This window comes from Vidua macroura, chromosome 4 (assembly GCF_024509145.1).
Source record: "Vidua macroura isolate BioBank_ID:100142 chromosome 4, ASM2450914v1, whole genome shotgun sequence".
Classification (NCBI taxonomy): domain Eukaryota; kingdom Metazoa; phylum Chordata; class Aves; order Passeriformes; family Viduidae; genus Vidua; species Vidua macroura.
In genome coordinates, this window is record NC_071574.1 from 47,097,383 (window position 1) to 47,112,465 (window position 15,083).

Below are 15,083 nucleotides of genomic sequence, written 5' to 3' on the forward strand. Positions count from 1 at the left end.
AAAAAAAAAAAAAAAAGAGAGAACTAAAAAGTAGAGTGGAAGTGATGATGTATGCTAAATACTGTCCTTTTTAAAGGTCTGATCTCTCCTTGCTTTGATTTCAGTGCTGGTCTTTATCAGTGTCATTTTTAACGTTGCACACTTGGACTGCTGAATAGCAGCGATCCCCGGCACGATGTAGCGGATGGTGTTAAGACTCCAGCCTAATACTTGAGACGCCTTGGTTTTATACCCTTCTTTGATGGTCTAATCCCAGATTCATCCCAGCTAAATTTAGGAACTGTCTGAAGTAGGAGCTTTGCCTCCTTTCCAGAGGAGCCAGGGATGATGCTGGGCTGTGGTCTCTCTATGCCTTGTATTTCTTAGAAGCTGGGGAGGGGGCTGAGGACATTGGGAAAGGGCTGGGAAAATATAAAGAGGCTGGAAAAGAAGAGGGACTACTACCAAGCACTGAAGTGAAGGACTAACTCTCAGGTAAAAGCCATCAATTTTCATCCCTGAAGTAGGAGAAATGGGCTTTATGTTAAAAAAAGGGTGAGGAGGAGAAATAAGTGGAGCATAGTGAGGCATGTTGATGAGACAGTAATGGGGAGAAGGGCAGGGAACTTTAATTTAGAGACCAATCCCAATAGCTTGTTTCTTTATGCACCAGTGCTGCATACCAAGTAACTCATGAGGATTTGAACAAGCTAGCCTTTCCTTATGGACTTGTCAAGCCAAAGCTTAGATTCTCTGTTACAATTAGAAAACAAAGTGACAGGCAAGCTGCTGTCTTTCCATAGACCTCTGGAAGAGGCTCAGAGGATGGGGTGAACCATACTCAGGGGAAAGAAGTGTTCACAGGGTTGCCAGTAGCAGTACTGCCTGGTACATCAGCTTACACAGAAAGTGCCCTCATGAAAGAGAAGAAATAGATTAGTAGATGTTGTGATGATGGGCATATGAAGATTAGAGCAGATGTGGTATTTAAGACTCTGTAGTATGTGGCTACAGATCATCACCAGAACACGAAGAGAAAAAATCACTGGATTTCTGTAAGCACATGTTAATGCACCAAAGCTGACTTCCTTTTCATGATTTGCTTTTTTGTTTGTTTGTTTTGGTGAGTACAGCAAGTATGTTATTACGTGACTGTGGTAAAGAGCAGTGGTCTCTGATGATCACAGCAGATTAATCCTTACAAAAGCTCTATGAGTAGTAGCATTATTATTAATGCTGGCAAAAGTCTTTAAAGGCAAAGGTGTTCACATTAGCATTTGATAATGAACAGCCCCACAGACATGCATTTGCTCTCACCATCTCCTCTGGAGCCTGCCACAGATGAGGGATGGACAAAGTGTTGCACTGATCCTGAGGATGACTGTTGACTTTTAGGAAATGTCATCCTACATCCTGTTGTAGCTTTGTTGTGGTTGTTGATATCGCTGGTTCCCTTTATTTCTGTAGTAGGAAGTCTGGGGGATTTCAAGTGTGTCTAAAGGGCTTCTATTCATTTGTATCTTAGTGGACTTTGGCTATAATATGCAAAATAGCTTTATATAAAACAAATTACAAACGTACATATAATTACAGAATATATAGATATATATCATTACAAATTACCAAAAAGCTGTCACTCTACATGAGAAAGACAAAAGGGAAGATGTGTAAAAAAAACCGGAAAATTAAACATGCCTGGCAGCTTCCCTGCACCAGATCCAACATCCAGAAACCATGTAAAAATACTGTCTTCCTCTTCCTCTATCACTATTCTGTTTCTCTAAATTTCTGATTTTTTTAAACTTTTTGATAATTTCTTTCTCATTCCTAACACTGGGTTGTTACTGGGTTGAGGGTAAAATCAGATTCAGAAGAAAGTTTCTATTTAGTGACACAGCATGTGAAACTTCCCAGTAGCCTGTGAAACTAGGTGCTCCTGCTTCTTGGGCAGAGCTGTGCTTGGAGCAGCCACAGGAGGTAGTGCCCCACTCCTGAATTACTAGATTTTTCCCCTGAAGGAAGAACCAGAAGCATCTCCTTGAAGCCTTACAGGTGGGGCAGCATCCTGCTAGTCAGCACCAGCTGTTAGCCAGTCACCCCTCCAGGCAGTGGCATCCTGAACACTTCACACTGCCTTGACTTGGTCACTTAATTGGACAGAGGGACAGGTTGAAATTTGCCCTCAGCTTCCTGAGGTTGTCTGCACAAGTCTCTCCACTGTCCTTGTCCCTGCTGTGGATCTCCAAGTTTTATCTTTAAAGTGAGATAAAATGAGTTGCCAAGGCTTAGGGTGACTTTTCCAGGGTACCTTGATGGGTCATTTGGTCAAGCAAGGTGGGAGCAGATGTTTTGTCAGCACACATGCTGCCCTGGACAGGCTGGTGTGCTCCTCAGCTCCTTGTCTCTTGGGAAAAGTGGTCTGTGAATGTGCAGGAAACGTGCTGGACCTTATGAACAACAACTGGAAAAGAGACAGGTGATACTTCTGTTTTATTTATTTACTCATGTGCTCCCAAAGGGGCAGTGTGGCCAGAAGCACTAATGGGGCTTTTTGAATGTGGATTCAGGAAATGCTCTGGGGGTTTCAGTCCAGGCCAAGGATGCCATTGGTGTGAGAGAAATTTTAGTCTGGGAGTGAAGGTGTGTGTGTGTCCAGAAAGACTCTGACCAAGCTGCTCAGCTTTGGAAAAGAGGGATGAAGGGAACCTGAAGTTATAAGCATTTATTTCCCTGGAAAATAAAACCCTGTGGCATATAGCAGGCTGTTAACTAGGTGACCTACCAAGTTTTATAGTACATTCCTCATCACTGAGAGTTTTTGAAACCACGAGTTGATTTTTAACTAAAATGGATGTGTTTATTTCAAACTGGCATTAATTCAGGGAAGGCTTCTCACCTGTGTAGTAAGGCATATCAAATTGGATACTTGTGCTAATCCTTTTGATTTATGAATTTATTAACATTTTCTCCAATGTACTTCTGTATTTCACAGATTGCAAAAGATGTCCTGTGTGATTGTAAAAACTTCTTGTGGTCAGCAGTTTGTAGTAATTTTTGAACAGGAATGCATCTTCCTGTAAAGTACAACTAACTTCCACCCCCTCCTCTTCGCCTCCACCCTGGCTTGTGAGTTGGTTCCAGTTTCAAATACTTAATCATGGGAATTTTTGGTGCTTTATATTCTGGGTAGAATTCAGAGATTGCAAACTTTCTGTGATCCACTTTATTGCAGCAAGATTCTTTCCAGAAACATTATACTATGTGTTGCTGTTTTGTGACTGGGACATGTGGTAAATCTACTTCAAGAATGAGTCAGTGCCAGATTTCTGTGTTGTCATGCATATAGAGCAAAATAAGAAACATCTGTCCTTTTTTTTTTAATTCATTGAAAAGAAATGTTATAAGTACAAACTATTACAGGTGGTACAAGGTGATGCACAAGTGAAATAAAAAGAGCCACTTGGAAGCACAGTCTGGAGTTTATTAAAAAAAAGCAAATCACTAAACATTATTTACTAATAATAAATCTTGATGTTTAATATTCTGCATCTCTTTAGGGGTCACCACTATTTGTCTTGTGACCATGACCTGTGTCTATGTGGAATGCTATTATCATCTTTCAGGGTCTGAAATCAGTTGCAATTTTTCACCTTTGTTGAAGCTTGCTGTTATGTTTTTAAATATTGACTCCAATTCCATATTTTAGAAATGATTTTTTGTTTCAAAATGTTTTATTGCTGTGTTGTTCTTTGGGCCCTTCTTTGGGACTGTATCTGTTCAGAGACTATATCTGTTCCCTTCTGTTCACATTTTTCATGCAGAGAAGCTTCAGATTGACTGTATGGAAAACTGTTCCCAGACCTGAAAGCTAAAATTGGAAGTATACTTCTCGTAGGTTAGTTTAAAGAAAACCCAATTAATTTTGCTTTAAGAACTGCAGGTGAGATGAACCTTAGCTTGATACAAATTTTTCTATAAGCTCACAGGCAGTCCTCTCAATAAAGACAACAAAATTACTGTCATATTTATCATGCTGGGGTGTTTCAGCTCCATGGGATAAACTTGGCAGTGTTCTTGCTCTGAGTACTTGGAAAGCAGCCCTATACATCTCAGTTTGCAGCATTCCAGTAGATTAGGAAAAAACTATCTCTCTTTTTTCACCCTTCATATTTCATATAGTGATAGTGCTTTCCCTGAGTGCTTGTTACAGTTATTCTTTTGGAAAACAACATGCATTTTTCTGTACAATGTTGGCTGATAACACAACAAGACTATACCAGTGCTCTTCCCTTAGATTAACAAATCTCAGTCTAAACAAGATTGAGAGAATAAGGGTTGAGTGAAATGTTTTAGTTCAGAATTCCTTAATGAACCTAGGCAGAAGTTTAATATGCTTTGGAAAAAAGGGATTATCACAGCAATTTCTATTGGGGGAAGACAGGTTATAGCTGTAGAAGCCTCTGTATCACCTTAAAAACATCATAAATATAACTAAAGATTTATATAATTTTTATAACTAATAAAGATTACTTTGGTTCAAAATGCTTTGCAAATTTGATCATAAATATTTCATCTTCCTGAATGAAATAATTTCTTTTGGTTTACTGAAAACTTTGAAAAATAACTATATTTTTTTTAGCAGAATTGTAACCACCCAGATATTCAGTCACATGTGTCGCCCCTTGGCCTCATATTTAGAGCCTTCTCAAAATTACAGGAAGGTATATAATAGCAAATATTGTTAAAATATTTTTTCACTTTTGTTTCTAACTTTTCCTGGGCAGGGTTTGTCCTGTCTGGTACTTGCTCCCATGTGACTTCTTGTGACACTTCTGCCTTTGTGTGTGCATCAGTAACTTAAATGTTGGACACAGTGCTTTGGACTTTTGTTAAGATCAAAAAAGTAATATTATTGAAAAAGTATTAGTAAGATACAATAGATCATTTTCTTGGAATTTCTACTTTATATTTGTCCTGCTGTTCTTCTAATACCTCATTAAGCACTTTTGCTTGCTCATAGAGACATGCATTTTACAAACATTCACTTCCTTTGCTCTTATGGCAATTTTAGTTGTTGGTGATCATGATAAATTGAAATCAAGCAGTTGTAACAGTTTAGTGAAGATTCAACAAGACAGGAATGTCAAGAGTGCACTAGCTTGTTTTTAGGAGCACTATCAATGCTCCCTTTATCCTGTGGGAACAGTTGTGCCTTTGTTTTGGTGGTGCTGTTTTTTGGAAGATGAGTGAATAAGAGACCATTGATACTTTTCCCCCCCACAAAATCTCATGTGTGTTCTTTGCCTGGCATGTCACTCTCTGAAGTGTAAAACTAGTGTGTCACTTTGATTTTTACATATTTGAAGACCGAAAAATGGGGGAGGAGCAGTGAATACCAACTCTGCAGGTACTACTGGATTATTTTATCTTGAGACTCATCAAATGAGGCTGTTCCCTGGCAAAACCACAGAGCATCACTGCTGGGTTCCCAAGCCTCTAACAACTAGACACGTGTTGATGAAGGATGAGGTAATTTCCAGATGAAGGGTGGACAGAGCTGCAAGAGTAACGGTGGTAGGACAGCTGGTGGTGGGAATGGTCTCCTCACAGGTGGTTCCCACCGTTGTGCTCCATAGATGTCTGAGGTAGGTCCCACAGAGGGAAGGAGAAGGGAAGGTGGAGGAAAACAGTGCATTACTGACAGTTCGCTCTGTGTGTGTACATATTTTTTTCATTCAGCTCTCCCTTTGGTTGTAACAGCACAGACTTTGCATGACAGATGGCTTATTGTTTCTCTCCTATAAGCTGCTAAAAGATTTCTGAGCAGGAACTCCCAGTGTTCCTTTGGGAAAGGCACTTTGCAAGAGCTGGGTGCTGTCTAGAGGGACCCGAGATCTAAGTCACGTAGACCACGGGCAGCAAAAAAGTGGTGGGGCTTAATATGTAGCATTCAAAAATACATTTGTTGCTTGTACTAGATCCTCTTTAGTCTGGGATTCAGAAAACATAATGACTTCCAGATATTGCCAATAGTAATATATATAAAAATACCATTTTTTGGTGTTAAAATGTTAGTTGAAAGGAATGGAAAAATACTGAAAATATAATCTTCCTGTAGAAAAAAAAATCAATTTAAGTTTACATATTGAGAAGAAGCACAGCATCTCTAGAAACATCCATAATGAACCTTATGCTTTTGTAGATGGTAAAGAATGTAAGCAAATTTAATCAATTCTTTTCTAGTATTTTCTAGTTATTACAAAAAGTGTGTCTAAATATAAGTATATAATAGTTGTGGAAATAAAACCAAAATATACAAAATATTTCAACTTAGATACTGGTCAAGGTCTATAGCCACAGCAGCAAGTGAGTGGCTAGATCTCTGGCCCTGTATTTTAGTGCTAGAGGCCCTAAAACACAGGGCCAGAGAAGACACACTACATAAAGAATGGTTACTTAAAATCAGGGAATATGTCCTGTGGAAATTTCTTTTAGAATTCTCTATATCATAAAGTAAGACAAAAGCCTGGCTCTGGCTGTTTCAGTTTCAGCATAATATTTTTATGGATGTGGTAACACTTTAAAGCTCATCCTGTGGCTTTAAATCATCACATGAAAGCTGACTAATCTTTATGTATATTTGTGGATATTTTAGCAAGCACAAAATAACATTATGCTTAATAACAACTTATTCCTTTATTTGTTTTGTTTAAAGATATCATGAATCGTGAAGGCTACGTTTGATTAACATTAAATTTCTTTGTGGTTCTCATGCATATCCAGTATCTTACAGAATCATGGAAGAAAGTAGTGGAAGAATAACCAGGTGCAGACTTGCAGAAGTAAACAAACCTAAAATTTTTACATTAAGACTAAAAGAAAATGTGTTATACCTCTGGCCTATCATTCAAAAGTTTTGGTGACATTCTTAAAAATACAGAAAAAGCTTTCAAACCTGGCCCTGTAAGAAGACAAAAGGGTACAATTTTAAAAACCCAAGAAGTACCACCAGAAAAAACCAACTTTTGAGCAGGCTGGTGTGAGGTGCTGAACAAATGCAGAGCTGGACTCCTAAATGTTTAGAGCTGGATCATGTAAAGGGCTACAGAAAACAAGCTACTTGTTTCCTCTCAGGAATCATGTGACAGTTTTCAAACCTTCCACAGGAGGTGAGATCCTGCCTCCACTGAAGTTAGTGGGGCTTTATACTGACTCACCTAGGACCCAGCTTACATTCTCATGAGCTGATAAAATTAATGCTGAAATTAATTAAAAATCATGTTCTCAGTGATGTTCTGGCTCAGTGTTAGACCTTTGAGTGATGCAATACCTTTTCTGTTTTCCTGTGAAGATCCATTACCTGACAAACCTCATGATTCGTTTTGGGGTATTTTTGTTGTTATTTCTTTTCCTTTAATGATTCCCATGTCAGCTTCCCCAGACTGAATGAAATAAGGAGCTCCCTTGGTGACCAAATTCTTGTTAACAGTTTAAATGTGCTCGGGGAAGGGAGCAGGATTTGCACTCAGCAAACTATCTCAAGCTTACAAGATCTTATTTTATTCCTTTTACTTGGAGCTTCATAACAAGGCTGATTTATTTGCAAATGAATTACTTTAATAATAGGTTTAGAGTTACACTGAATATAGACAATCTTGACCCCCATCTCTGCAGCTGTAAAAGTAACAGCATGGGTGTGGTTGCCTGGTGGCTGGCCAGGATGATCCAGTTCAAGGGGGTGGATAAAATAACATTTACACTTACAGTAACTGTTTAAAAATGTAATTTGAGTTCTGCCAAATCCTTCCAGTTCATTTTGGGAATCCAGCTTATTAAGGTTGCCAACACTCAATTCTTCTCACCTTAGTTTTGTCCAAGTGGTCTCCTTCTGCCAGATGCATTTTGCTGCAATACTGTCACTGCAGATCATGCGGTTCCTCCACCAGCCTTGCTCTGTAAATGGTTATGGTGGGACACTCCTTGCTGTCAGCCTGCCCAAGCAAGCAGTGACTGAGCCTGGCCCGTGAGACTCAGCACGGAGGGAGGACGCAATCCCAGAGGAAGTGTTCCACTTACAGACAGCTCTGTTTGTGTCTGCTGCAGTAAATGCTCCCCAGCCAAGTAAGGTCAGGCGTTTGTTGGATCTTGAGAAAGCATGTGGTGGAGAAGATGGAGGCTTGGAGCCTGGAACTTGTCCGTCTGAGTTGGAATTTCAGAAGTGTTCCCAGGCAGTGTGGGCAATGGGAATCAGGCACCATGTCTAACAACAACACAGAGTGAGGTCTTGAACACTTTGCAGACTCACAGCTGCTTAAAAAGGGGCAAGTGTTGTCTGAAATAGCCAGATCACTCCAAATGGACTAAGTGCTCACTCTCTCAGTGTTCCTGCTAAGGCAGCACTTGTTTGAGGACGCAGGGTGATCCTGCACCGTGGCTGGCACAGGCTGCCACGCAGAGCTTTGCTGTGTCTAGTCCTTGCAGCTCTAACCTGCCTCACCACGGTGCTGAGCAGTTCTGAAGTGCTGCAGCACTTCGGAACAAAAAGTGGAAGGCAGCAGTTATGGATAGGAATAGCAATCACTTCCAGTGGCATACTGTGAGCTGTGCTTACTCGTGTAAATTGATGGATTATAGGGATTTTTAGATAAAGAGCCCAAGCAGGGTGGTGCTTGGTCTGCTGCTGCTGCAAAGAAAATTGTTTCAGAGAGTTTGCAATCTCTGCTGTTTGAAGGCCCATGTTCACAGCAGGCCCATCCAACCCAGCATTTGGGACTACTCACAGAGTTCTTGCTAATACCAACCTTCTGCATGACAGCATCCATAACTAAAGCAGAATGGTTCACAGATCTTAGAGACCTTAGGGTCCACTGTCTGCCCCGTCTTTATTATACCATCATATTTCATCCACTTTGGGTAAAATATGTTTTTTTTTCAAATCAGCATCTAGTGTTGAATATGAGAGAGATGTAGAATCACCTCTTCAGTGACTCGCTCACATGGCAAATTATTGCATTCACTTGTTAAGTCAACCTTTCTGCCTTGAATTTGGCAAAGTTTTTCAGGTTAAAAAGATGTTGTGCTTTTTCCAGATTAAAAAGCAGTCCTTTTCTTAGTGAAGGTATACACATGTCCACATGGTCACCAAGTCAGCCTTGTTTTGTGTCTGGATCATGCAGTGTTAAGATTTGTGATTTTCTTTTGTCCACTACCTTCTCTTATCCAACACATTTGGAATACTTTGCTGATTTCAGAAAAGTTTGAATAAGTGTAGAAGTCTCAAAGAGACTTCTTGCAGGCTTGATGAAAAATTGGCCTGGGCAGAGGAGAGAGATTCAGAGAATGGAGACCTCAGCTGCCACACACGATTTGGCAGCACATTGCCAGCCAGTCAGTGGGAAGGTATTTACAGGCCACCTGCAGCATGCATTAGGGGAGTCAGAAGAGACACCAAACTGGGAAGAGTTTTCCTCAAGTTTTGTTTACATCAAACTCTTTTACACCAAAAATTGATATGAATTTATGCATCAGGAAATTTGCTGTTCATAGAACATTTTCTCTTTTGTTATAAAATTAATTGGTTTTCACTTATTAAGCTTTTCAGTAAATTACATTTTCTTCTGCTCTCAAGTCCGCTGTCTTCTTGTCATTCCCTTTTACCCTCTGCAGATTTTTCAAAACTAAACTATGTGTACCAGACTATATGTAGAAAACTGTTACTGATTTTAATAATGTCTTGTTCAGAGCCTTGCTTTCTCCTATCTTCAAAACTTTCCAGCTTTTCTTGCTGTAGCTTTGAAAGGTGAATGTTGCTTATTTGTCATGAACCCCAACTAGACCTTGTAGCTGATGATTTCTAATGTGGTGCCTACCCAGTGCTGCAGACAGAGGCTGCTTCTGAAAGCATGGCCATGCTTGGCTCTGGACACAGTCTCTAGAATAATGTGAAGAGTTTTCCAGATCACTCTATTCAGCCACTATGGTATTCTCAGCAGAGCAATAAGCCCTTAATCAAATTGGTTTTAGCTGATAATTTTTTTCTTCTACTGAAGAAAAATGCCATAGTACTTTTTAACAGTGCCCAAAAACACCCTGAAATATAAATGAACAAACAACATTGTATCATATATGAGAGATAAAAATTACATCATTATGAACTAAGACAGCACTGAGGACAATATCATAATCTTTTAGAATAAATCTGCTCACTTTCCATAATACACTGACCTTCAGTTAGTCTGCAACAAAAAAGTGGTGCCTTGCCTGAGGTCCTACATACATTGTGTCAGATGGTCATCAGTGTCTTTAGAACCATTGCATATAGACTTCATGAACATATAACTTTGCATTTAATTTTATTTTCAATTATATTTTCCTTACCAGGAGAATATTCTTAACAAGTTTAGGTTCAAAAGCCATTGGATACTCCTTTATGAATTTCCTTTAAAAATTTTGAAACTCTGCATTTTCCATAGGAAACTGGGATGCTGGTTTTTAAAGGAAAGTCATTATAAAATCTTCAACATCTTTAAATAAGGTGTGGATATTTCTTTTTCTCTCCACAAGCTTCTATTAAAAATGTCACCAAATTAAAGTGATTCAAACACTGAAGTTTCCATTAAGTATCAGCACAGAAATTGTAGAATCATGCAGCCAAAAATCTGGAAGACATTAACATAAACTGTACCCCAATCTTCAGCATTTGTAAGTCAGATTAATCAGGAGGAAACAAGAGACTATAAAATTGTTTAGATGTTCAAATCAGTGAAAATTAATTTTGAGGAAGGTTTTCTATCTCCATTCACTAAACAAATTCAATCAGTAAGATGTGCTTAAGGTACCAATTGAAGCAAGCATCTAGGAGTATATTGTTTTAATTAGGAGATGGCAGTTTCAAATGCTACTTTTGAATCCAGTCCAACGTTTTCAATGTAGACAGACTGTTTCCAAAACACACTTTTAAATATTAGAGCTTCAGCTCTGGTTTTAAGTACTGCAGTTTGATGAGCTGTTCTGGTCTGGGGCTAGTAAACAAGTCTAGAACTTGCTGGATTTCTCCCAGCAGAAAAATCGTCATCCGCTTACTTTTAATGTTGTCTGGATTTGTCAAGTCTGTCCTGCAATCTTTTTCTCTGGGATAATATGCAATGCAGTCATCTCCTGGGATTATGGGAAGATTTTCAGTTGTAATAATAACAGTTGCAATAATAATTCAAGCGAGCTTTTAGCAAAAAAATCTTCCTTGTGTCTATAAAAGAGGTCAGCTTCCCTGAAGCTAAATTTTCACAACAATCTGCAAAGCTTTTGAAATATCACTCCTGTTGAATTTTAATAGGGAAAGAGTGCTTAGGTTTGTAAGGATGTTGGATTTAAATCCAGACCACGGGTCTGGTTTTTTGAGCTTCCCAACAGACAACAGATGTACAGGTAAGAGCAAACTAGTTTATGTGTGGATACAGGACAGCATGAAATTGCCAGCATTTGTGATTATGTTGCTCATGGACTTAACTAGTCAAAAAAGATCTTTTCATCCTTGCAACATTCTTCTGGTTGTTAAGAAGATGTGCAGACATGTGAACAAAAAATTCTTCCATGCTGGGCTTAGGTGGAAAAAAATGTGTGCAGTTCAGAGAGAGAGCTGCTTTTGGGTTTTGTTTGTTTGTTTGTTTTGGTAATTTAAAAACTTCTTTTTGTTCCTCTGCTCTTCATCAGTCCACATTCTAACATGATCAACTGAAATAATACTCACAAAACTCCTGCCCTTATTAACACTATACTGGGCAAACACTTTACTAGGCAAAATGTCTGTTGGTTTGAGAAGCATTTCTCAAACCTTGCAGAGATTTTTGTGTCTGAAGAGTCTGAAGAGCTTCTCAAGCGCAGACAACACGAGGGATAGCGTGTGCAGCATGGCAGGCACCTTGTTGCTTCTTTATCCATGAACATATTTGGACAAAAGTCTAAGACACTATCTGAGCTACCAGATGCCTTTTTCTAGGAAGGAGATGCTGGTCTCTTCTGCTTTTCTTGACACCTTTAAAAATACTTGGAGACTGCACAGTATCTGTGTTCTTACTGCATTTACTGCAGAAAACACCAGCTATTAACAGTCAAGGCTGGGCTTTTTCATCTCAGGCTTGCTTTATCCTCTGAGGATATTATGATGGTGAGTGTGTCACTCCATCAAAAAGTAGATGGGTTTTGAAATATATGCACAAAAAAGTCTGACCAGAAGGGCCCAGTGTCAGAAGTCTGGAGGTGGGTACCATAGGGAGATGGAGAAGGAGGGAGGGCATTATCCAAGCTGCTAGGAAAGCTGAGAAAAGGAGCTGAGTCACAAGTTTCTGACCAGGCTGACTCCAAGTTTCATAGACATTCTTTCCCATCAGGCAGCAGGGCTCATCCTGTGAGCCATGCAAAGTCTCCCTGGCTGGATGGGGAGCCTTGCTGGCTGGAAGGGAGAAGACATTTCTGATTACTCTTACTCTGTCTGACAGGATCACTACTGTGCAGACTGCCTGTAGCTGTAACAAAGTCCTTTCATCCCGCAGAGGGGACGTAAGATCTGAAGATCTGGTCTCTGGTGGGCTGGGTTTCTTTTCTTGGTATGCTGTGTAAAAAGTCAGAAAGACTTCCCTTTTGCACTGCAAGACTGCTAGCCTGGTTGTTACATGACACTTTTTAAGAGCTATTTAAAATCTCAGCTGACTGAAATGTGGGGTGGAAAGCCTGTTTTGTATTTTGTCACACAAAATATTATGTTTATTCTTCACTAGATTAAAAAAAAAAAATCTAAACTCTTTGTTTTAATGTGGGGCTGAGTCTAAAAGGGGAATTCTTTAGGTTTCCAAATTTACAAAGTGCTCTTCCTGAGTGGTTAACTCTTCCCACATTTGTAAAAAGGAGGGAAGAGAAAACTGGGAAGGAGGTTTTTGAAAATTCCTCTGGACATTAATGGTTTTTTCTGATTTTTTTTTTTTCTTGGTCTAATTCTCATAAAGGTTTCTCAAGTCCCAATATTGTGCTGCTCTCTCCTTAATGTCTACTATAAAAATAAGTTCAATATTGGGAACATTTGTATGGAGTTGGTCTGCTTTCCATCATAAAGCATTTTTGTATCATAAACCTCTGAACCAGGTCTTTACCTCTATCATTAAACATGAAGGGACAGAAACTGAGCCTACATTGGCTCAGTTCCATGGAATTTACTGCTCTGAACAAGTCAAAGATTTCACCCTTTGCAATAAGATTCCTCCTTATGAGATTTATTTTCTTTTGGTTATGTAAACAATCCTTGAAATACAAAAGAAAAAAAAATTGTATTGATTCAGCTTTGCCTAACTCATGGAAGAAATCACGTGCAAGGCAAAATGCAGAATTGCAGCCCCAGCTGCAGCAGTCTGCAAGTGGCAGGACAACACCATGCTGGAGGCTCTCTGCCTGGGATGTGCCCACATGGCTGGGACAGCTGTGAGCTAACTTAAACACCTGCTTGCAGAATGCACAGGTAATTGAATCTTAGCTTAAGCCAGTGCATGTAATAAAATGTAGCCCTCTCCTCTGTGCAGCCTCCCACAGGTGGGTTCCTATGGCAAATCCACAGGCTCCTGGTTCCTGGCCACCCTGGCAGAGCTGCTGCCACCAGCCAGCCATGATGAGGAAGGACTGAGTCAGTGACAACTGCAGCAGTGGTGATACCCAGCCTCTGGCTGCTGCCTTCTGTACCAGGCAGCACTCAGACAATTTTTCCTTGATATTGCACTCCTGAGATTAGCAGATGCCATGTAAATCTCTGTAAACCACCACACCATATTGTATATGGCAGTGTTTAGCACTCAAGTGCTGCTTACCTTGTTTCTGAGGTATTTTTAAATTGGTACATTGTTTTATGCATTTTGTTGCTGTGTTTGTTTTTGAAAACCAACCAGATGTGGAATCTGTTCGCAGTTGACAGAAGGAGTTAAATGAAAAAAACTGTGTTGTATTCCTTTGATTACCTAGCTCTTTCAGATGAAGCCATATCATCTTAAACTATCTTTAATTAGATAACTAAATAAGATATTTTAAATTAAGGACTTCATAAAAGGTCTTGAGAGAGGCTTTTTAGTTTTCCTTTCAAATAATCCTGGAGAGTTTACCACTGAAGTCTCCTGTTTTGATGTAAATTTCCTGGAGAACAAGGCACAGGTACAAACTGAGCTCAGTCATTTCTCTCACACATGCATGTGCAAAAATGCAGTTGCACAGGGAGCTTGCAGGCAAAACCAGAATGTTGTGACAGCAGGTTATGACAACACAGGTTTTGGTGATGGAACTTTTCAGTTCTGATTCCTATGTGAAATCATGCCTGGTTTTGGGAACTAGCTAAATTGCTTTCTTATTTAAGGGACTTCAGCAAAGAACTTGCAATGGTAACATTAATTTAAAAAAATCACTGTCTTTTTCTGCAGAACAAATGGATTCAGTGGATTTTTATTTTAGTCTAATCTCTTTTAAAATCTGATCAAATAGTTTGGGAATGCTGAGTTCTACATACGAAATGTTGTTTATGACCAATTAGAAATACATAATGCTGTCTCTGTTCTGATTTTGGGTGAACTTTGTATTAAGCAAAGGACAGACTTGTAGGTCTCTGAATGTCCTGGTGCCAGCATAAATTAATTTGTAGCTTTCTCATATTCTCCATGATCATGGAAACCTAGACAAAGCTTATGAAATACTTTCACCAGCACTGTTATGAGAAGCACTGTGCTGAAGATGCAGATTCAGGGTCCTTACTTGGCTTCTTTTTCTTCTCCACACCGGGGTAAGTTCTACTGCTAAGAATATTGTTTATAGCTGAGCTGTGCCTACACCAGGGCTAATTACTGCACAAGAGCTCTCCATAGTGTCCCATGTAGCCAGGTACCCTATATTCAGAAATGGGCAGTAACAAAAATCAGTGGAAGGGATAAAAGAAATTGTGCAGAGTGCCTGAAGGCACCTTCAGGAACCTTTACAGGTTTGGAAATCATGAGTCATAATTTGAATATAAGCTACTATGTTTAATATATATATATATAAGAATAATGCTCTGTAGCTCTGACCAGTTTAGGTTTTGATCAAGA